General features: G+C 44.0%; 1 protein-coding gene across 1 annotated transcript in view; it reads left to right on the top strand.

Moving 5' to 3' along the window:
• The first annotated feature begins 3795 nt into the window (after positions 1-3795).
• norpA (no receptor potential A) overlaps positions 3796-24195 on the top strand; it is a 151063-nt gene continuing 130663 nt past the window's right edge. Inside the window, exon 1 of the mRNA XM_077664649.1 lies at positions 3796-4207. The gene's annotated coding sequence lies outside the window, so the exon portion shown is untranslated. The remainder of the gene's footprint in view (positions 4208-24195) is intronic.

The raw sequence follows: 24195 nt of genomic DNA, 5'->3' as shown, positions 1-24195 counted from the left end.
CGTGATTTTAACCCGCCGCGGTGGCTCAGTGGTTAGGGCGCTCGACTACTGTGCCGGAGTTCCCGGGTTCGAACCCGACCGCGGCGGCTGCGTTTTTATGGAGGAAAAACGCTAAGGCGCCCGTGTGCTGTGCGATGTCAGTGCGCGTTAAAGATCCCCAGGTGGTCGAAATTATTCCGGAGCCCTCCACTACGGCACCTATTTCTTCCTTTCTTCTTTCACTCCCTCCCTCATCCCTTCCCATACGGCGCGGTTCAGGTGTCCAACGATATATGAGACAGATACTGCGCCATTTCCTTTCCCCAAAAACCAATTATTATTATGATAGATGGAAAGTTAGAAACTGTTCAATTGGACGTTTTGCGGACCGTTCTACAACTTTCTAATTGGACTTTTTCGCCTATCTTCGTTGCTTGCGATGTTGATTAATTAATCTCGACTAATTATGCAATTAAGCACAACACAAAAATAGTGTGAGTTGCTCCATGCAATAGCCAGCAACATGCATTTGGTCGCGTCGTTTTAGAGTGCCGCGGCATATTTTTAAAGCGTGGCTTAAGTTAGCGTGGACGGCCTGTATAGGGGTTGGTTGTAATGTCCGCATTTCTAGTATATCACCTGATTCATAGTGTGAATATGGTCTATTGTCGAGTATCATTTACGGAAGACTGCTTCATCATTTGTCTGATTGAAGTCCAAGGTTGTCCTGATTATATGTGCGATTACCTTAGTAAATAGATACCTTGTAGGCAACGGACAGTAGGCTGATCGGTCTGTAATTTTTCAAGTCTCTGACGTCTCCTTTCTTACGAATTAAGATAACGTCAGCGTTCTTCCAAGCTTCTGGTACGCTCGAGGTCATAAGGCATTGTGGCTAGTTTTTCTAGCACAATCTCCCCTCCGTTCTTCAAGAGATCTGCTGTTACCTAATATTCACCAGCTGCTTTACCCCTTTGCATTGCTCTATAAGCCTTCCTTTACTTCCTCTTTCTTTGTTGGCGGGATGTCCCATTGCTGTGCGCTACTGCCGCTCTCATTAACGTTCTTATTACAATGGCTACTGTATAGAGTTGTGCAGAACTCTTCGGCTACAATAACTATCTCATCCATATTGCTGATGGCATTGCCCGCCTTGTCTCTTAGCGCAAACATCTGGTTTTTACCTAAGTTATGGGGGGGGGGGGGTCTCGCCAGTGCTGCAGACGACACGGATTTATAATTAATTCTGATCAAATCAGGAAACCACATCATCCAAACTTGGTGCGTAGATAACAAGACTGTCGTAAGTATGCCATATATCTTCGTCAAATTCCAGCGCGAATAAGGCAGCGGCTTAACCGAATGTCACCTTCGCACACCTATGCGTGCACTCTGTGGGGGGAGGGGGGGGGGTGTCGCGGTCTCGGTCACAAAGGAGATGTCCTAGACTCAGCGTGGCAAGCTCAGCCAGAAACCAGCTACCAAGCGACAAGGGCCTGGTGTGGTCGTTTGGTGCCCAACTTTTGTCGGTAGCAAACCAGAGAACGGGATCGGAGCCAAAGGTTTACAAACAAAACGAAGTTTATACAGCAAAGAGACGATACAGAGTACTTTCACAATCACTCGTACGGGCACATACAAAGTGAATTACAATACTATGCAACTCGTGCAAATTAACACTTGAGAGAGACTACAATACAAGAGAGATTTTGTACCTGAAGTGCAATAACACAGAGAGAGACAAACAAACAAAGCACAATTTGTTCACCGGGCACTTCGACAGTCCGACGATCGGAGGATCCGAGATGAGGCCGTCCCGAAGACGCGCGCCCAGCCTCCCTGGTCCGTGGCTGGGCGAGTGGTGTTGACCCGGGAGTCGCGCGGGCGCGCTTCTCCGAAGCTTAAACTGCTAGAGCGGCGGCGCGGGCTGACTTGACAGCTCTCAACGCGCCACGTCTCTTCGTCCTTCGCGCCAAGGCAGGGGCGCACATACACGCAGTAACAACTGCACAATTTCCTTCTCAACCGCGCGCCAGTCGCCATTGGTCAGACGTATATAGGGACTGCTTTCCGGAGAATGATAGTCTCTTCTTCCCGATCCGGCGCGCGAACGAAGTGGAGAGGGCATCACTCCTCACGCTCAGAGCTGCGTCCTCACTGTCAGCAATGGGTAGCTTTTACTCCAAACTTCTCGAATAATCGACAGCGCGCGCGCGGACGTGATTCTTTTCACGCCGCGCCGGCCAACGAAGTAGAGAGGGCAGCAACACGTGCACACAAGGATAGGCGCTCTCCGGGGTTCTTTCCCCCAATTATCAAGAATTCTCTACGGCACGCCGGTCTTCCGTATGTGCGCCGAATTTTGTGAGACCGAGAGAAGCAATTTACGGGGAGCGTTTAGAAATCTGCAACGTGGCCCACTCATTTCCATTTCTTGTTTGTGTTATCGCAGGTTCATAATTGAAGGAAATAATATCTTGCTTGAGTGCAAAAACCACTGTCTCCAAAAGGGAGGTAGATTGGATATAAGCTGGTGGAAATTTTATGTGAGTGGATCTATATGCTCAATATATGTTGCTTCGTAGCATTTCTGCAGCCTGATCGATCGCATATATGCTTGTTAATTGTTAGACATGTTTGACGTGGTTGTGCAGATTTTACCCGTAAAAATGTTAGCACTGAACCAAGCAACTACACCATATTAATCAGCTGTAGTTATTTCCCCTCGTACATTATGTACAAATGTACGTACATTATGCTTGCGAATATATTCTTTACGTGGGCCGAGCGTGTTACGTGTTCCCATTTTTTCAGGAATTGCGTACTGCCAACTTCTAAATTCAGAATTCCTGTGCCAATTAACACTGTGCGCCAACTGGCCGAGGTTTTATAAGCCGCTGACAGCAATTGAACGTGTTCTTTTCTTGTTCGTCATTACTGCAGGTGGGGCTCCCCACCCGGCGTCTCCTATCATTTCAGCGCCCTCTTTCATCGGGCCGCGTTACAACACCGAGCAAATTTTTTCTCTTGCGCCCGTAAAGATCATCAGAGAAATATATACCGTTAATTGACCAATGCCCAAAATGCATGTGGATCCTTTTAAGGCGTATGGAAATCCTCGATCAGTAAGTATACATATATATACTGACCTTCCGTGGATAAAGTACGGAACGTGCGGCCAAAAAGATATGTGATGGATGTCCGTGGGAGTTTCTCCGCACTTCCGGTGGATATGCGCATGTCCATTCGAGATTTCGCAAGGACATCCCTTGGATATGTCAGTGTCGCCACTACAGGGATGCTTTTAGCGAAGATTACATATATGAGATCTGTTGTCAGGTTTAATCAATATCAGAAAAATATCGCTCTGACTACTATTTGTAAAATTACAGAAACAAAAAGAGAAAATAATAGCAGAACAGTGATTTATATATTACAGAACAATTAAAAGAAACAAAATCGTGCTGATCAGTTTCTTTCGCGCTAGCTGTGCGCGGCCTTCACTCACGGAACTCGCAATCCATTCGTAAACACATGCCGTTTTCCTCATCACGAACAACCTGAGAGAGGGCAGCAAGCACGCGAGCCTTAATTGTGCGCGGTCAGAGGTCAGTGCCTATAACCGGCGCGGCTTGCTCGAGAGGAGCGCAATAACGAAACGAGCAGCGTGTGAGAGAGGTCGGAAGGCCGGCGCTCTGCACGCAGCTTGCAGTTTCGGATTTCGAAGCTACACGGTCGAGCAATACTCGCGTACGCAAATTCCTCTGCCACAGCAGGTCTCGGCTGGGAGGCACGCTTTGAAAATGCGCACCAGCTTGATTTAAACCGTCGCTCCAATCAGCTGATGAGATATCGAATGCTCAAAACGTCGCGGATCACGCCGCGTCGACTGGCAGCGAATGGCTTGTTACCCTTGTTACGTCCTTGTACACGTTCGTTCCGCTGCTGCTTGCAAAGCGGCTTAAGCTATAATTAGATCAGCGCTGCATTTCTAGTCTCGCATCCTGCAGCACGGCAGAAGTAAAAGATTCGCCATCGGTGAAACCCGAAGAAGGTAGCGAACGAGTCGAGTCCGGCACAGAGTGGTTCCAGCCGAACACGCCGACTGTGCGGCGGCGCGACGGAGCGCGCGGCATCAGTCCCATCATCATCTCGAGCGCGGCGCTCTCTCCGCCACTGCGGCAAAGGCGGCCGACGGCGTCGAGCCAGCCAGCGACCCGCCAAGCAGGTGAGCGCGACGCCTTTTGCGATCTCCTTTCGTCCTCGAGATCGGACTGGAACGGGTTTCTTCTTTTCTCTGCGCTAGTCGCCCCGCGGGAGAACCCCCTCCCTTCGCTCCTTTCGTTCTCGGTTCTGGGCAATTCCCTCGGCGCTGCTCGGGGTCGCCACGGTGTTGCTAAACTGACCGCGCTACCTGCGATTCCTTCGTGCCATGCGCGACAAGCGCCGTTTGTTTACGTTCCTTTTCGCGGACGATTGATTCGCCGATTGATGAAGCTGCGTTCGAGTCGTCCTGTAATTGGCACTCCGCCCGACGTAATCCGCGGCTGGACGAGTGAGCTTCGGAAAGTATAGGGAATGGCGCTCCGTCGGAAAGCACGCTGCCTTCGTCGTCCGCACCTTGCCGGTGCTCTAGAATGCCTGTGGTGCTTCGCGCATTCTTGGCGAGTGCCGGTCGCTCCCACCGTGAACATTATTTCGAGTTCAAGAGTGCGCGCTGGCGCAGAAACCTCGGCTGCCTTTCCGTTGCTTTGCCATTTCGCCCCGTGCGCGCGGCTGGTTTGCAGCTCCCTCGACTGTCCCGGGAAAAGTACAGCGCTTTTTGAGATCGGCAATTAGCGGCGATGACGTCGGACGATTCTCGACGGGGAACTGAGAGCGGATGCCGAGAGGTTCACTCCATGCGGAACCGAAACGTGCTGCGTGTTCCGGTGACACCGAGGGGCGCAGCTTGAAGCTCGGAGGTGCGCGCCGTGGTAGGAGGCTGCCAGGTGCGGCGTCGTCACGTGAAGACAGCGCGTCTCGTCCGCTGGTGTCATGTGCGCGTCGCGTACACCTGAGCGAACTCTGGCGGTCGGCCCTGGCGCGCCGCCTGCATCGATCACGGCCGCGCTTGTTTATGATGCGCACTCGTGCGGTTTGAGTAGCTCTCTATAAATAAGGTGCCCGGTATGTAATGATGGAACCGTCCTGTCGGCTGGACAGCATGCTGTACGACCGCGATCGACTTAAGCGGAAGCAGCGTCGATAATCGTCCTATCTATGTAGTACTTATATTGGTCCACGCGCGTGCCTCAATCTCGGCTGCAGATGTGTGTAGTACATGCCACACCGCACTTCGCCTTTAGAGGCCTCGCTTGATGCGTTTGGAAGAGAGCACTCCGAAGTCGCGATTGTCGCATGTGACCTTACGTCCGTAGATGTTATGCATCTCCCAAGAATTGAGTCGCAGCGCATGCATATATTCATCCCAGCAAGTGTTGTTTCACTCGGCACAGGGTATATGGTGTGACAAAAGCGTTGCACTATGCTGTGGCCGGTCACAGAATGAATTGCTAAGCCATACATGTTTCAAGCTTACAAACTGTGTTTATCCCTTTCAGACACGCCTTATATGTTATACTTTCAGCAAATAGTGGAGCGCATTTGCGATACATATAGGTGGTGTCAAGGGCACGGGACAAGCGCTATATATATACTCCTTCCTGAAATCATGAATCGTTAGCCCCTCTGCAAATTCTGCTGAACTATGTTCTGCCATCGAGAAAAATTTTAAAATTCTATATATGTAAACCCCCTGTTTAACAAATACAACATCAATAACTTAAGAATTCTTAATTTACGAATTCATGCATGCGGCACACTTCTGCAATTGTGGAATTGCAGAATTATTCTTCTATCAAACATTTATGCACAGTTATTTTTCTTATTATCTGAAGCTGTTTCCACAGTTAAAAATAAGCTGCAATTAATGTTCTTTACTAAAGTAAAGCATTCCATTGCGTGAGAGAAGAAAGAAGTGACAGCACCAGACAGTGCTTCCTAAGCGAGCTGTAGAACTTAACAACATTCATCTTTATTTCTTCATTTGGAAAAGGAAATTCTTTTTCTGGAGACGAAATGGCTCGGCCATTCTGTTCAGCAGGTACCTGAAATGCAGCCAGCATCACTGACTTCTTGAAAACAGTGCTGGACGCTTGGAAAACAACTTTCACGTGCACGAATATAGACACCATGCCACAGCTAGTTTTCTTCGGTATGTCAGGTATACTGTATGTCTCGGATGTACACATTAATCTGTATTACCACGACATGCTTTACAATGCAGCAAAAAATTTATTATATATCCAAGATCAAACTATGGCTTAATTCAATTTCACGTTGGTTTATTCCAAGCATGTCCTTATATTGGTGGCCTCCTTGGCAGTAGTGGTGTATAAGCAGCTTGAAAACGCCAGCGAGGCACAGGAGCTCAGCAACAGGATGAATTGCAAGAGACTGTGCAGGAGTTGAACAATACTAGGCAGTTATACGTGTGACCAACAACATAATGAGACTGCGCATTTCTAAGGTAATCAGCTCCACACTGCGATACTGAATGCACTCATTGAAACATGAAAATGCAGACAGTGACCAAAAAATGGAGATGAAAACAACAGTCGATTTGCATAGATAAGCCAGATCCAAATTAGGTGTGCTAGCACGGTGTGGCCATTGTTTTGCATTTTTTATCGTCCACCTGCCACCTAGGTCACGTGACACACATGCACACACCTGGGCAGGTTGCCCACAAACTGGTGGGCAGCCTTTGTGGGCAGCCTGCCACAAAACGGGCTTCAGACAAGCAAACATACCAGTGTTGATTGTGGGGAATGGCCACTATAAGCTTTGTTCTAAATGAAATGCCTTATTTCTGTTTTTTCTTTATTTTATGGTCAGTGTCTACATTTTCACATTCCAGTATGATTGTCTCCAATCAGATGAGTTTTGTCCAACTGGATTGCGACATCGTTAACTAGTCAAGCTTCACGTCTAAATGCAATATATTGTACCATATCAAACGCTCCTACTTTTCAAAGCAAAGTGTGCTGCTCTGTTTACATGTAATGTCTTTTTATGGCAGAGATGAGTCGCAAGAAGTATAACTCATACCTTGAAAGGAACATTGAGTCACGCGGTGGAGATGTGAGGACTTGACAAAAATTGCATAATTAATCATCTGGGAAGGTGGGAATTTTTTCCCTGCAATTTAACCGTATAGCTTTTCTTTTAGCTTTGTGGCTGCGCTTGGGTGGATGCCAATGAGTAATTACTCTGTAATTACAAAATATACTCCACCTTGGGGGATTCTCCTAAACATTTGACCAACACTGTTTGCGAGTTATTGACCAATTCGCTCTCGCCCTACCATGTGCTAGCTGTCCCGGTTAGCTAAGTTAGTAGAGCGGCTGCTCCGCTGGAACAGTGGTCCCTGGTTCGAACCCCAGACCAAGGCCAATTTTTCTTTAAATGTGGAGTCTGTGGAAGCTGTATAACTTTAATTTGTAGCCATACGGCTGAAATTAGGTGGATGTCTATGAGTAATTACTCCTTAATTACAATATTGGCATGTTCCTTATGACAATCTGGAAATTAATTTGAATATTTTCCTCACTAAGTAATTTGGTACTGAAGAGTTTAAAAGTATTTTCCTTGTAAAGTAATTCCAAGAAGCAGTTCTTGAAGCTTTAGGTGGGAAATGGTAAACGAAGGAGTATGGTGGCACTGAGTGAGCCACTTTTCTAATCAAAGTTGCACAGGTGTTGCACAGGCGTTTTATTATCAAGCCTTACCTTTCAGGAACAGTTTAAATACTCACTCGAAAAAGTACATTCAAGAAAGAAGCTGAGAGGCATACAAGTTTGATATGTCAATAAATATATGCTGAGAAAAAAAAACTTCTTTGGAAGATGCAATCATGAGAAAATGTTAATGCAATGAATGCATTTTATTTCATTAGGATTTGTATTTAATTTATGCTTGTTTTAGTAGTTGTACAGTACTCACGGATTGAAATAGGACATTCGGAGCGCGTGGCCGTCGCTTCATGGAGCGCCGCCCGTAGATACTCATGGAACCAAGGTGGTGCATTGTGGTATGGCGCGAGGGGGAGAACATCTACAAAGCAGAATTGTTCCTTCCAGTAGCCAACGAGCTGGCCTGTTGTTTACCACATGCCTGCGTGGCACTGCAAGGGTGGCGCTCCGAATGTCCTATTTCAATCCGTGAGTACTGTACATACCAGTGTGCAGTAGCTTTAATGCGATCTGAAGAGTGTCTTTAGTGTGATCTGAAGTAGCATTACTTTGTCTAGAAATGCTACTACAACTTCATGTGCTTCAATTTAACTTTTGTTTTTGTCAGAAAATGCTGTTAAACGTAGTTTGGTAGCATTATTTTGCGTTGGAAGGAGAGCAGTGTCTTGAGCTTGTAGAAAAACTGTGTGTGTTAATCACTGAAGAAATTATTGTTCACATATCAGCTAATGGTCTTAAGTAGTAAAACCTCTTTACAGGGGACACTCAACGGGCCTGGGAAGGATGTCTCTTGTAACCTATCTTTCTTCTAACCAGAAGTTCTAAAAATGAGTTGCAACATAAACATAATTAAATATTGTGCCCATTTTTTTTATAACTTCATATTTCACTGACTTTAATAAAAGTTTTAGACATTTGAGTTCATGTCTTTAATACAAAACTACAGCAGATGAATTTTCGAACAGCACTGTCTCGTGGAAACATGGCGATGGCTCCGCGGAGTCTGACTACCAGCATACAAAGCAACTAGCACCGCTGACATTGCAACAAAAATCGAACACAGTGGTACTGTATTGTCGGTGCAGGAGTGTGACTGCATTATAGAAGCAGAATGACAGAAATTTCGATGCAATTAGACAATAGTCATAATTAACCATGCGAGGCATGACATACTGCTCCTGAGCAGAACAGAATCGAGCTAAGGGAATGAAAAGTGCCGCCTGTGCGGGTTGGCACGACATCAGCTGCTTTGCACGGGCGTGTCTGGGTTGTGTCTCTTCGAAATAGTGAAGAATTAACTCTAGGGACGTAAAAAATGTGCCCTTAGTAACCATGCAAGTGTCTGTTGTAACCGTGTCTCTTGTAACAATGTTTTGCTGTATTGAAGTTAATTATTTAAATTGAAATACTTATATTAAGTCCTATGAAACTTCGCATGGGCAGACAATGAAGCTACCCTTGAGTCTATAGATTCATTATAGAAGTTTTAAAGATAACAGTTGTAGCATGGATATTTTATGGCTTTATTTTTGAAGGGATTGTTCTTGAATGCATTCAACATTCCATTTATACGATAATTAAAAAGTGTGTAAATTGTAATCCAATGTAAATTGTAATCCTTGGTTGACTGGAAATACAAGTTGCTTGCAGAGGAAGGTAAATAAATTAAAGACAGATATGGAAAGGACCAGTTTTGGTAACACATTTGGAGAACAGGCGTAAGAGCAGACAGCGTGTGATGAAGAGAAATGCTATAAAACCCTGCTCTTGCCTTTCACAAAACGTCTTTGTGAAAATTTCGGCTTGGGCTGTGTTCGGGGGTCCTCTTCAATTGGTGCGTGTTGATAGGTGGAAAATGTGTGCACAGTCTTTCTGTGATTTAATGCACTTTTGATGTGTACATTAAATATGTAATATGGTACATTACAAATTCTGGACACTGGGCTATAGAGGGTTAATTATTAGCAAGTTCAGTATTAGCTCATGAAGATATACTTAAAAATTCCTCCAGATATGCCACATGAAATTGCCATTTACTTTTTGCATCATTAGCCCAAAGAAACTGTTGTTTCATATATTTGTTTCCCTCATACTGTTTGCTAGTGACTGAAGCATACAAGCAGCATACTTGTATTCCATTGTTATGCATCCAATTAACATAAATGCATAATTTAGTATACATATATGCACAGCATGTTTAGAATAATATTTTTTTTTGCATTTAGCAATCATGGTTTGTTTCCATAAGGCCTGACATTTTCATCCTGCGTATACAAAACAAATTGCTCTGAGCATCCACCAGAGTTATTGTATCAAGATTGCATTATCTTTGAGTGAACAACATGCTGCATGTTGGGCTTATAGTTGGCTGATGACGCACAGTTTTATACCCATCGTACCCGGAGGAGCATATGAAGCTTGTGGAAGCTCCAGGTCTTTCACTCGTGCAGTCTGGTTTGCTCCAGAATTGTTTTTTACAAACTGCAACACTGCTGCCTTTCTCGGCCTAACAACTGATCGCTTGTGTAGCAAGCTTATTTTTCCGCTTCTTGTGTCGCTGCCGCTGATGCTTAAGAAGCACTGTGGAAGAGCAGTTTGAGGCTTCAGGGTATTGGCATTAGGTCCGGAACGGTGCGAAGACCTTCAACAGCTGAAAGGAAAACAGGTGTAAGGCTTCCTGCTGCAGTGACTTGGACAAGGAAACCCTCCCCTTGCCAGAAGAGATGGCTGAAAGAACGACGAAGATGCGCATTGCACTTAAACGGATTTCTTTTTTTTTCTGATGTCAGCAGTGCTTGGAATGTTCTGAGAATAATGCAGTAAGCTTCACAGCTGGCGCATCTCGATTGTATTTGCGATGGCACTACCTGCTGATGCATGAGCTGGTGTTTAGCTGATGCCCGTTAAGTTTATGTACTCGCACAGAACTTTAAAAGGCTGCTGAGCACAACTACCCTTGATTGTTGTTCTCAGTAAAAGTTGATTCTAGAGCTCTTTCTGTCCACGTTGGTGATTGTCCGACAGTAAAACATGGATTTATCACTGAGGAAATTGAATTTAAGAAGCTTCCCGTCAGTCTATCCACACTCGTGGTATCCTCACAGAAAAGGACGTGTTGCCACTGTTTTGAAGTGAGTGGTGGTGTAACATAGCCTCAGGGATCCATGAGGAAATCTGGGTTGGCGAACGCACTGTTCTTGTGACATGGACCATGATGGCAAGGCCTGTGTTGTGTTTTTTGTGCTTTCCAGTTTAGAAAAGCTCCATTTTTGTGATTAGAAGTGGGTAGCCTTTCGATGCACATCAATTTTTATTTGTTCTCAGTGTCGGCTTAAACACACACTCATGCCGTATATGCGTGCATATCTGCAGATCGATTGAGATGTGCAAAGAATGGGGCATAGCTGTGAGAAACGTAGTAGGCACTGTGGGCCTCGCATTTTCGTTTCCCTCTGCTGCTGTGCATCCGTGCCATATTACTGTTGTGTTCACAAGCTTCTGATGCATGAGACACAGTCACGGTCTCATCAGCCCCTCTCGATGATACGAGTCACCTGTAGCCATCCTGTTCTTGTAAACTTCCTCACACCCCTTACCCGATACTCACTGTGCCACCCTTAAGCAATCACTAAATATTTGTTTTGTGCATCGCATAACCTTCCCAAATTCTGCCATCCTATTCGGCCAGGGTGTTCTTAGTAACAATAACGACGTACGTAATGCTACAGATGAAATAGGTGTACTTACTGGTGTGAGCAGAGAGCCTAGGGGAAGTGGTCCAGGCATAGTCAAGAAGGAAAGTCCCACATGCGTATTCTGCCTCTTCAACCATCACAGCTACAGTATGCATTGACAATATGCTCACATTGAATCGATGATATCAGCTTTAGATGAAAAAGTTTTGCTCCTAAATATGCAGGGGTCATGATTGAATGATGAAATTTTTTGTGCATAGAGAACTTTTTTTTTCATACTTTTACCACGTTTCATCTGCACATGATGTGGTGCCTTCTGTCACCAGCTGCGAGTATCGGTCAAAAAGGTGTACTCCAGCTGTGAAGACCATGTTGCAAATTGTGCTCTGATTTGGTACGCATTTTTGAAGGGGAGCTGATTTGCAGACCAGACTGACGTTAGCATGCGACAGACATTGCAAGACTGTGCTGTATATTGCACAGCAGTGAAGAGGTTGGTGATTGCATTGAAAAGGGGGTACCACTCTAATCACCAATGACCGTCGTTCTGATTGTGCACTGACAAAAGAAAATTTGACCTTCCCCGTGACCTCTTCGTGTGAGGTGGTTGAGTGGTTTTTTAACAGATGGCAACACTAGTGCAGCTTTGACACGGATCATTTGCATGCTGGTATCAGGTATGAGCTGTATATTAGGGAGGCTTCTGCAGATGGATGCCACTAAGTCTGACATCTGAGCGAAGTAATGAATTGCCTCTTCTCTCTGGAAGCAGCTCTGCACCGACAGGTCAGTTTGTCGCCTCAGATGAAATGTTGGTGCACTTTTTCGATCCAGAAGCGAAGGGAAATTCAAAACATTGGGGAGACTCCTGCTCCCAGCTTCCTAGAAAGTTCCGACAGCAGGTATCTGTGGGAAAGGTCACAACTTCCGCCTTTCAGGCATTAATATGGCTGCCTCCTGGAAGGTTCTGGAAGATTTGTAAGCCTGTGGGAAAGCTTTACCAGCTCTGGTGAATTCACCATTCACCAGTGCTGAAGTGACCAGGAGAGTTGAAGCATAGCATCGTTCTTCTTTGGGACAACACACCACGCTTGCACACAGCACACCATTTTCTGGTAGCAGCCAGTGCCTATGGCTTTGAGTTCTCGTAAAATCTGCCTCACTTCTCTTGCCTTGCACCATCACCAGTTTTGGCTGCCGTGAAGAAAACCCTGAAAAAAAAAAAAGAATTTGACAGGTGGTGTATCCGTGGCTGCTGTGAGTGAGTCATATGACTGACTTAAAAATCCTCCTTTCTTTAAGCATCTTACTCATCTCTCACTTCATAGTTTTTATGCCCTGAGGTAATAAACATCGCATCAAAAAAAAAAAAAATGTCTGGTGGACCCTGAGCACAGATGGGGGAAGTGTGTGGAAGTGCAAGGTGACTGTGGAACAGTCCTGAAATTTTGTCTTTCTTTGACAACTGCTTGGGATTCAGTTACAAAACTTCTTGTCCAACCACCATGAAACATACACTTGATTTATCCGCTTTCTTTGAGACTTGGATTTCACGTTTTATCTTTACTGCATGAAGGCCTTCCTGGGGAGGTTGGTTGACGAAGAATGTATTGCTGCAACAGAACTGCTGTGGGAGTTTCACTTTATTGTTTTATTTAAGCATTTCCTATAAGTATTCAGCTGGATCACGGGTTATACGGAGGCAAACCACTGGCTCTGCTGTGGGCGCTGACTACCTTTGAAATGAAATTCAAGTTGGAGCTCTTATGTGGGTTACATCCAGCTAAAAAAAAAAACAAAACAAAAAAACTGTGGATGATGAGGCAGTAGCTCTCAACAGACAATACCTCTACACTATAAGCTTGCACATTACTTGTATGACTACCTGTTGGACGTGCCATGATTGCGTTAGATCTGCATTGAACGTTTGGAAACTCTCAAAGAAAAATTTCTTGAGTTCATATATTTTTTCAAGAGTGGGCAAGCCTAGCACTAGCAGGTTTGCAGGCATCACAGGCTGCTCACACTTGGATATCACTTCAACTTACATGACAACTTATTGCATAATTCAGCTTTTTAACATTCATCAAGCACTGATTTTTCACACTTACCTGCACTTATGCACATTGTATAGATGACTAGTAAACAGTACTATTAGTGCCATTGGTCAGAGCCATTGTGTGCTCTTTCTGAGAATGATATCGGATAGGAATCTGCTGTCTCTGGCCATTGTAAACATATCCTCTGTTGATTCATTTTTATTTGCTTTCTATGCATTAACAGCCAAACAGGCGAGTTGGTGGTACATATCGAAAGGCAAAGAGCGCCAAGACGATGACCGGAGCAGAAGAAACACTGGACGAGCACTGCCCTGTGTTTTTTCCGCTTCGGTCATCGTCTTTGCACTGTTTGCCTTTCTATGCCTTTTTTAGGTTCAGATCAGATCAGCCAAGATTTTTCTGCTGGTTTTTCTGCTTAGGTATCATCTCTCTTTTACTTGATTAAAAAAGCCGCCGTGGTTGCTTAGTGGTTATGGCGCTCGGCTGCCGACCCAAAAGACACGGGTTTGATCCCGGCCGCCGCAGTCGCAGTTCGATATGGAGGCGAAATGCTAGAGGCCCGTGTGCTGTGCATGTCAGAGCATGTTAAAGAACCCCAGGTGGTCGAAATTTCCGGAGCCCTTCATAACCGCGTCCCTCATAGCCTGAATGGCTTTGGTACGTTAAACCCTCATAAACCATTTTCTTGATTTAAAAGGGTGAGGCCAAAAACCTCCTGCGCTGTATTATGTGTACATTTTGTCTTTTCTTTACGGTGCTTCTCGTATTTCTCTTGGACCTGTTGCTTTTGCTGGCGTTCATGCGTCTCCATGAAGAGCTGTTTTTAGCGAGTGTTTGCTGGCATTATTGGATCAATAAATGTATAAAACAGTGGCCGCAGTTTGAGCATTTAATTTAAACTCTAGTTTATTTATGCTCACTCGTATGAATAAAGCTAAGTCGTAGTTGGTGCCGGCCCCATTGTTTTTATGTGTCTTCTTTGCACTTATTCTCTTTTGTGCCGCCTTCGGAATCCTTGACAATTATAAACCAACTAGTCCAAACCCAAGTATTACTTAAATGTGTGCAGTAGGGTTTGTGTTTTCAGAGAGCGGCCCAAACTATTCCATCCAAAAATGACACGGAAACAAACTGTTTGTTTTCCAGGATTACAAAAAGTTTTTTTGTGGAGGCAGAGCACATGTTGTTTGTATTGACGAATGGTGATTGAGAGAAGGCATTCAGTGACTCTAAACAAAAAACAGCAGGATTGAATTGATGCAGTCTAGTAACAGGCAATACTTTGGATTGGGAAAAGAGATGCACAGCTAAGACAGTAGAAAAGGCGATAGTTTAGAGCGTGTGGTCCTGGATGGGCATGAGGCAAGAGAGATGTGTGACATAAGTGCTGTCCCAAGACGTAATGCAGTAGTTGATGTCAGCATGAATAAATGTTTAGTGAATGTAGGCAGTATGGCAGAGTTAAATGTATCATGTGCTGTGATTAGGCACCTGCAAATAGGTCACCAGATTATGAAACCTGTTCTCCATTAGCTCATAATCCCATCTCTCCCCAGTCCAACCCTTGGAATGCCACTTGTAAACATGCAGGAAATGGCTGTCGAGAGGCTGGGTTTCTTTGCCTGGCACCTTCACTAATTAGTGTTTTAATAAGTTTTCCTTTTGAAGAACTGAGGTTAGTGTGCAGTTTTCGAGCATCATAAATTTACGTACGCTTCTTCCATATCTTCATTATGCAGCGCCTGCTTGACTGTTGGTGTTTCCATTGAATCAAATGCTTTCTATTGATCTAAGAAGACTTGGGGGGGGGGGGGGGGGGAGGGGACTGTTCTGTTCTGCATGTTTTTCTTGACTTGGTTGATAGTTTGAATGTGGTTTCCTTTCAGGCAATCTTTGTGGAGAGCCATCTTACTCTGTTGGTTATTGATGTCCAAAGTTTGCTTATAACATGCAAGGCAGACTTAACCTTAAACAAAAAAAGTTGTTTCTTGTTTTGCTATTTAAGTCATGGAATGATTGAAGTGTTCTTCCTTAAATAATGCAGCTGCAAAAATTGTACTTTGCTGCTTCATAGAAACTGCCCACTTCTTATTAGGAGTTTTTATTGTTCTAAAGATTTTCATTCCTAAATACTAATAAGTACTGCACACAAGCTAAAATGAAGTAATTTTGAATATTGGAAGTATAAATGTCAAATTGTAATAGAGGCAAAATTGCATAATGCTAAAATTTAATGAGAATGATAGAAAAACTTATTGAAAAACTTGACAGTAAAGAAAAAATTGCAAACAATGTTACAATGTCTAAGGTGCATCACATGCTTCAGATTTTAGTGACTAATACTGGTGCACATGAACAGAGATATAGCCCTGAAGCTTTGACCTGCAAAGCGAAAGATTCACTGGCTAAGACTTGTGGGCCACTAGGCAATAAAAGCATGTTCTTAATTGACACGAGAACTGAATAAACCAGCCGTGGGGTGAAAAATTAAATAATTTATTTTTCAGAATAAGTTAAGGGCAAAACTCTAGAATGAAACCTCGCAGTGGACAAGTCAATGTTCTTGGCTGATTTATTCGGGTTGTCATCATCTGTACCAAAGTCCAATTATTTCGCATCATCCTTAGCTTCAGTGCTACTGGTGCACTAGTGCTCAAAATGTTGATCTCAATATATTGCAAAATAAGAAAACAAATACTGTCTGTGGGAGGGCCTGGCTTTCAGGGAGTGTATCATGCTTGCCAAGCAAAGTTGTGCTTCATGCCTTTTGGATGCACATGAAAATTTGCCACCTTGTGAGGAAGACACTGGTTACACCAAAACTGAAAGTTAACTTCTTACTGTTAACCCATGGCACAACGAGTCTAAAAATGCATCAGGAGCTTTTAAATAGCGCAGAATATCTGTGGCTCAATTATGACCTATGCCCAATGAGAACAGTACAAGTGTATCCTTGCACTGAAAACTCGAAAGATGGTCACATTGTTTGTTCACTTACCGTCATTAAGAACATCTCATAAAATCTGAGATGCATTCAAAGCTGTACAAAACTGAACCACAAGATTATTCATTCTTCATACGCTTATGACATTAGCATGTCACCTGTAAATTACAGTCTGCCATCACATTTGCTTGTCTTACCTTGTTTCGAGAGTCCTTTTATTCACCACTGAGGCAAGATCCACATGGCAGCACACGCCCACTCTGCACATTCCACCAGACCAATGATCCTCAAGTTTCGTGCTCATTTGTGTGTACTGCAGCTTTTATCAATTCATTTCTTTTGCGAGGTATAACTGACTGGAAGGGCCTTCCCCTCCATAGTTCTGCCTTAACCTGCCCGTCGAACTTCATGGCATCTTTATAATCAATTCATTCTCGCCCTACCATAAGCGTGCCGTCCCGGTTAGCTCAGTTGGTAGAGCGACTGCTCCGTTGAAGCGGTGGTCCCGGGTTCGAACCCCGGAAGAGGACGAATTTTTCTTTAACTGCGAAGTTTCTAAGAAAGCTGTATGGCTTTCCTTTGTAGTCGTATGGCTGCGCTTGGGTGGATGGCATTGAGTAATTACTCCCTAACTACAAATCTACTCCACCTCAAGGGATACCCCTAAACATTTGACCAGCAAATCATCTTCTATTGTGAATGTGTTGCAAATTTGCATAAACTTTGGACCTATGCACTATGTATTTATTTATTTATTTGGAGTACTGTTTACCCCTTGCAGGCTTTTGCAAGGTGGGCTGTCATCGTTTCTCAGACATTACAAGAAAGCTGTTTCGAACTTCTGCTGAAAAGTTTCGGCTGATTGGCATCCTGTGAACACTTGGGCATCAAGACGGCTCCATTCAACAATGTCTCAAATGAGACATAAAAATTTTATGTTGTAAACTCTTGATGTGTAAAGCTGAATGGCATGAGGATGATTTGTACAGACTCAGACTTGTCAAGGAGGCCTTAAAAATATTTTTGGATGCAGCTTTTATGAAGCTTATAAAGGAATTTTAGGCATGCTGTTTGTCTTTGTATGGGCAAAGGCTGTAGGCCGGCCTTGCTGAGCAGCTCAGTCATCGATTGTGTTCTTTCATAACGTGAAAAAAATAAACCTGGCAGCTAACCTCTCGACCCTTTCTAATTATAGAGCATGCCTAAAATTCCTTTATAAGCTTCATAAAAGCTGTATCCGAAAATGTATTTAAGGCCTCCTTAACAAGTCTGAGTCTGTACAAATCATCTTCATGCCATTCAGCTTTACACATCAAGAGTTTAGAACATAAAATTTTTGTCTCATTTGAGACATTGTTGAACGGAGCCGTCTTGATGCCCAAGTGTTCAGAGGATGCCAATCAGCTGAAACTTTTCGGCAGAAGTTCGAAACAGCTTTCTTGTAATGTCTGGGAAGTGATGACTGCCCACCTTGCAAAAGCCTGTTATTAACCTGAGTTTGACTGTGAGGGTCCCTGACACTTTGTGCACATTCTAACGTAGGGTTAATAATTATTTTATTATGCTGGGAATCTTTGTAGTGTTTGTTCATTCTTCAAAGCTGCTGGCAACGTGCCTTTATCGCTTTGTTCGTGATGCAAGACACGACCAGATTTATCCAGGCGGAGCCAATTCTCTGTTGTTCCAGAATGTTGTAGTAACTTTGCACACTGCATCTCGAAATTTCGCGTTCAGCTTTAAATTGAACATGGCCGAGAGCAGTAGGCATTCTGTTTGACGACCGCCGACCACGTCTGATGCTACTCCGCCGCTGAGTCATTCAGTTTTTTGCGGGCACAAGTCAGCCCAAATAAAGAGTTTCATTTGGAAGCCATTCTCGCTGTCTGAAGTCACCATTTTGTGACACTATGCTGTACAATATGCTGTTGGTTTGGCATTACAAGTGGAATTTCTTTGCTTTCTCTTTAACCTTTAAGAAACCAAGCTTGCGGTGAATGGATCCACAAATATGTTCAATATACTTCTTCCAGTTCAGATTATCAGTTATTGTGATGCCGAGATATTTTAGTTGATTGGAATGCTTGAATTATATCTGGTTAATGGTATAGTTATATGGCATTGAAATGGTGGTTTTTATTTTTTGCTATCACATGCCACCCTAAGCGAGCTCTTTAAAAAAATAAAGTGACATGATGTTTCAATTAATGTTGTCACCGTGTTGCAGGCATGTAAACTTCCACAAAGCATTCCCAGTGAGCACGCTATTTCGCCAGGTGCATTGTGACGCCTGCAGCTGCTTCCATCAGATGGAATGACAACTGGCCTTGCTAGGGCCGTGCTTGAAATTCCACGCTGTTATGGACAGGTGCCTGCCAACTTGGGGCAGAGATTTGCAGTTCAACAGAATGGAAAGTTGGGCTAGTTGTGTTCCTGATGAATAAGTTGGCAGTAACATTTCCTTGTGTTCGTAACATTTGCGCCTACTTAGTCATCATGAAGAGACCTGCAGCACACACAGCACACATTGTGCCAAGTGTCAGCTTCCAATTCGGCTCAGGCACTTCAGAAAGACAGCGATATTTGCTGCCGCCGTCAGCATGCTACTGGTGTAGCTCTCTGGGATTCTGCGCAGGAGTTTCTTGAGGGCAGCAGCGAAAGATGGCTTACACTGGTGAAAGAAATAAGCGTGCTGTTTTGCAGTCTGTGTGCCTTTGGAATTTCGTGGCCTGAAGCGTAATTTTGATTCCAATCACATTTTTGTAAGTTGCTCACAGTTGGCTTCTTAAAAATTATCTGCACCACTTTCTGAATGTTTTCTACTGTGCTAGGCCTTCTTGTGCCAAGTTCTGTTTTTATTGTAAAAAAAACTTAGCTGGAAGGGCACTGGAGCAGGGGAATTGCACCAGTCATCTTTGCCAGCATACAACACCATAGCCCCTTGGTTCACTGATATATAGATGGAAAACTCTCTTTGCAAAGCAGTGTTCACGGGAAGGTTGGCTTCTTAGTTACTCACGATTGGTATCAGAAATCTCTGCCCTTCATTTTGAAACCTTTTTTTTTTCTTTATTCTTGCATAGACAAGATGCCCAAAGTTCACGTTGATATAAGCAACTGGACCCTTACAATCGCTAGTTGCGAATTCATTACACAAATGTATTAGTTCTATGAAGTTGATAATGGCTACAGCATAAGAACATTTCACTAGTAGGGTGAGGTGTACTTTTCTGATAAGGGTCGTTTAAGAGCAGGTGTTAAATGCTGGATGGAGTGATATTCCACACTTTAGCACTGACAAATTGTAGTGTTCAATGCCTGTATATGTTGTATGTAATAGATAGAATAAGATTGCTGTTGTTGGCATATATATAGTGTTACTTGAAGGTAGCAGTAAGATCGAACAATTATAAGGTGTATTTGCTTTTAAAATGCTGTTGTTTGAAAGTGCAGTCTTGTAGTGGTGCGCATGTGGTGTCTCTTTCTTGTCTGTGTCCTGATTTGCGCAGCCGTTCATTTCATCATGCACCAACTCGCCCCTCAGGCCGTTGTTCTGCAGTCTTGTAATCACGAATTAAATGTAAGTGCATGATGTTAAGATCTCTGTAGAATGGTTCTGAAGAGGCATGCCAATGCACCAATGCTATTATTCTAAATCCTGGGGATGAAAGTGAAGGTCACTGACCATGTCGAGGTAATGATTTACTGTTATGATTTATGTTTTTTTCTGGGGAGTAATCAGCAGTATGAGGTACAAGGCATAAATAATGCCCCGATGAAGCTGAAGGTCACTGACCATGTCGAGGTTATGATTTACTGATATGATTTATGTTTTTTCTGGGGAGTAATGAGCAGTATGAGGTACAAGGCATAAATAATGCCCCATGACTGGATGCAGTATGTTAGGTGACAATAAAATATACTGAAATAGGTCACATGCAATGTATCAATGCTAAAATGCTTTCTTGCTTTAATTAATGGGGTACAGGTTAAGGTTAATTTCTTGCACAGTGTTTCTATGTAAGGAGTCCAATTACGAGATTCATCTAAGGTTATTCCTAAATATTTGTAAGTATCTACTTTAACGGGTATTTCTCTGGCCTCTAGTGCACATGTTTTAGGGCCCTGTTTTCTGTTAGAGGCCAAAACTATTAACTTAGTTTTCTTAATGTTAAATAGTAGCTTGTTGTTTCTAAACTATTTCATTGTGTTTCCACTTCGTTATTTGTAATTACCTCAGCTTCTTGTAGTGGCTAATATGTCACAATGTGTTCTTTCTCTCTAGAAACATGTACATCCTGGCATGTTTCTTATATTGCACTGACTTCCAACAGGTCTCTGGAGTTATGGAAATCTTGCATTGCAGCTTTTAAATAGCACTGCTGTTTGACGTTAAGCCTTTGAAACATTGTAATTAAATGCTGTTGTTTAGTGTTTTAGTGGATTACTGATATTTTACAAGTTTATTGTTGTCCCTGCTATTGTCCAAGGTGAAATGTGCTATGCCCTCTAGCGTTGTATTATGTACACCGTGTCAGAGTTATTCTTTCAGACAAAGTGACGGCCTTTATACTTCTTGCATTGAAGGGCCATCCTGTTGCATTTTGTCACTGTGTGGCAATCGCACGTGACAGCACCATTGTGTTGCAGGTGGTTAATTGTTAATCCTTTTGCAACCAAAAATTTATCGAAGGGAATGTGGCTTCCAATAAAATCAGAAAGTTGATGCAGTCATGTGACATGTCTGCATAGTTCAGAGCCATCTGAGGTTGCATTGTAAGGTTTTGAAAGCGCTAACTGTAGCAAAACGGACATGCACACGATAAAGCACTACTAGCAACCATTCATTTTTCGGAAGAGACATGAGTGTAAAAACACACCACAACGTCAACCCATTCGCAACAAGATGTGCAGTAGCCCTAGATCCACGCCTTCACATGTAGGTGCGGATCTAGGGCTACTGTACATCGTGTTGCGAATGGTGTGATGTTGTGGTGTGTTTTTATAATCATGTCTCTTCCGAAAAATGAATGGCTGTTAGTAGCACTTTGTTGTGTATCTGTCTCTGTGTGTTTATCCGTCCGTCCGTTCCATGCCAGTTAGCGCTTTCCAAAACCTTACGATGAAATACCAACTAGCCCCGATAGTAGCTCTTCTGACATTGCATGTTGGGACATTGGAGTGGGTTGCTTCAAGCATTTCTTCTGTGCCCCCATTGTGTCGGCAGCGGTTTGTTGGTTACAACAAGTGGGCATAATAAATGTCTTGTTCAGGTATTGGCCGTTAATGCATACACTCCTTGAAATCTTTGAGGTTTTTTTGCACCAGAAATCCTGTGGAAGTAGACTTCCGCCGTGGGAGGAAAGAGCTGTTCTGTTCAGCACTTGCACTGCTGGCAGGCATTGAAAGTGTGGCCACAGCACGGTGCAAGAATACTGAGGTGTTAACACTGCGCCCGCTGGAGCGTCCCGATTATGTTCGGCCGCGGCGGAGCGCACCTTGCAGTTCGGCTGCAAGCCGACAGATGGCGCCAATGTCAGCGGGCCCAGTTGAGCGGTTCTGGCGCCTTCAGATTCTGTTGCCCAAGCTTTATTTTCGCTTCGGTGGCATGAATTGAACTCAAAACGCAAAGGAAATTCGTTGCTTGAATTTGAAATCAGTAGTGTGGCAGTCTTAAAATTTTGTTTGCATGAAGTTATGTTGTGTAAAGCAGTTAATATGGACTCGGTCGAGCAGCACTCGAAGCTCATTTAGGTTCCGTTTCCTCGCTCAATTCATTTTTCATTCGATCTAAACATAGATCTAAGCATAATAAATATAAGCGGGGGTCCTCGTGCCCTTTTCCGCTCACAAGGGCAGAAAATCATTGCACCGGAAAGTTATTGCTTCATGCTTATCGTTGCTTCTTCACTCTATATGAAAATCGTTCAAACATTCTTTCACTGAGTGGGCTAATTTTCAAGATGCAGTTCACTAACATAGCGCGGCTATTTACGACTCAAGTTTTAGGTAAAAACTTTCTCACGCCGGAAATGTATCAGACGGGATGAAAGGCCGCGTCGGATCATGGACCATAACCCTGCACAAAAGCTTCAGAAAATGGAATTTTTATTCCAATGCAAATTATCATAGAATGGGCATAATTTTCAATAAGCTCCTTTCCACTGTAGGCTAAATGGCGAGGCGGTATATTTGTTGAAGCACCATCAATTACTGCTAGACATGGCATCAGAGTGGCAGAGTCCGAGTCAAGAGGCTGTCGCTTGACCACTGGCTCCAAGGCTGTTTCTGGATCTGCAGGCATCACAGCAGGCAAGGAAGCTTGGAGTGGCTGCATAGCACCGTTGCCGTCGACTTTCGGCTGACATCGCTTGGATGCTTGCGCAGGAGGTTTCCTCTTACGAGGTGGCTTTCTGTGTCTCTCTGGCCGCGTGAGATATTTGGGACAGTTTGGAAATAAGGTTGGAACTCCATCTCTGGAAAGCGCGGGCCTCTTTTCCACATCAAGTAGCATTCTTCCATCGAACTCTGCGTAATATGCCCGGGATATCGCGTCCCCTGCAAAATGCTTAGCGCAGACATGGTCGGGGGCATTACCGTCCGCCCTACACTAGGAATCGCACGGCACCACTTCTCCAAACGAACATTGTCGGACGGAGCTTTGAATAATGGCACACGCTCCGCACAAGTGCGGTGGCCCGAATTGCAGTTCGGCACGAAGCACTTTCTTCCCATTGCGCAGCACTCAGCACAGCACTCGCTTGCTGTGAGCTACTCTGCTGACGGTAGCCAAACACAAGGTCCTATTGCAAAATAAAAGAACTTGTTAAAAACAGCACAGCAGTGCAGCCGCACACTCCGAAATGTGCCAAAAACACGTGCGCAGTGCCGCGCCACGCCGAACCAAGCCGCCCAGCGTGGGCCCGCCTTTCGCAGCGCCCTCTAAGTTAGCGACCGGTTTCCATGGCAACCCTCCTCCACCCCCGAACTTATTGTGGCCGCGAGCGGGTGGCGCTATCGTGCGCAGCGGGGGGAGAGTGTCAACACCTCAGTATGTTATTCTTACACCATGGGCCACAGACAGTCCTAGGAAGAAGGAGGAGGAGAACATCTTTCACATGAGCTCAGACTTGAGCAATGTTTTGCAACAGTACTCTTTATGCCAAGTATTTGTTATCTAAACCCTGCCTTTGTGTGCCTAATGGGATGTTGAATACCTATTTTAAAGTTGGACTAGTGCCTATGTGCAATATTCCGTCTGGTCATACAAACTCTGTAATGCATCAGGCTGTGGTGGATATTTATTTTTTGTGCATTTATTTACTTCAAGAAACCCCTAATGGCCCTCATCACAAGGGTATTACATAGGGGGGTAGTAAGAGTTCCAACATGAAGATAAGAGAAGGAACATCTAACATGAGGAACTGAACAAAAAACAAATCAAGAAAAGCACAATAACTGAATAGTCAACAAGTATCCATATGTGGCGGAACAACAAAATGCAAAATGTACATAATGCGAAAAATAAACTACGTAATCAACAGAATAAAAAGACGAAACTCAAACACATTACGGTGAGCAGAACAAAACTAGAAGAAAACCACACATTGCTTTGATTTTTTAAAAGTTCATGAAATGATGTCATATTCGTTTAGTTGCGATTGTGGAAGGCAGCTGGTTCTAATCAATAATGGTTTTGGGTGTGAATGATTTCGCAAAAGTTG

This window comes from Amblyomma americanum, chromosome 5 (assembly GCF_052857255.1).
Source record: "Amblyomma americanum isolate KBUSLIRL-KWMA chromosome 5, ASM5285725v1, whole genome shotgun sequence".
NCBI classification, from domain to species: Eukaryota; Metazoa; Arthropoda; class Arachnida; order Ixodida; family Ixodidae; genus Amblyomma; species Amblyomma americanum.
The sequence above is the reverse complement of the archived record's forward strand: the minus strand, read 5'-3'. Positions and strand labels throughout refer to the sequence as shown.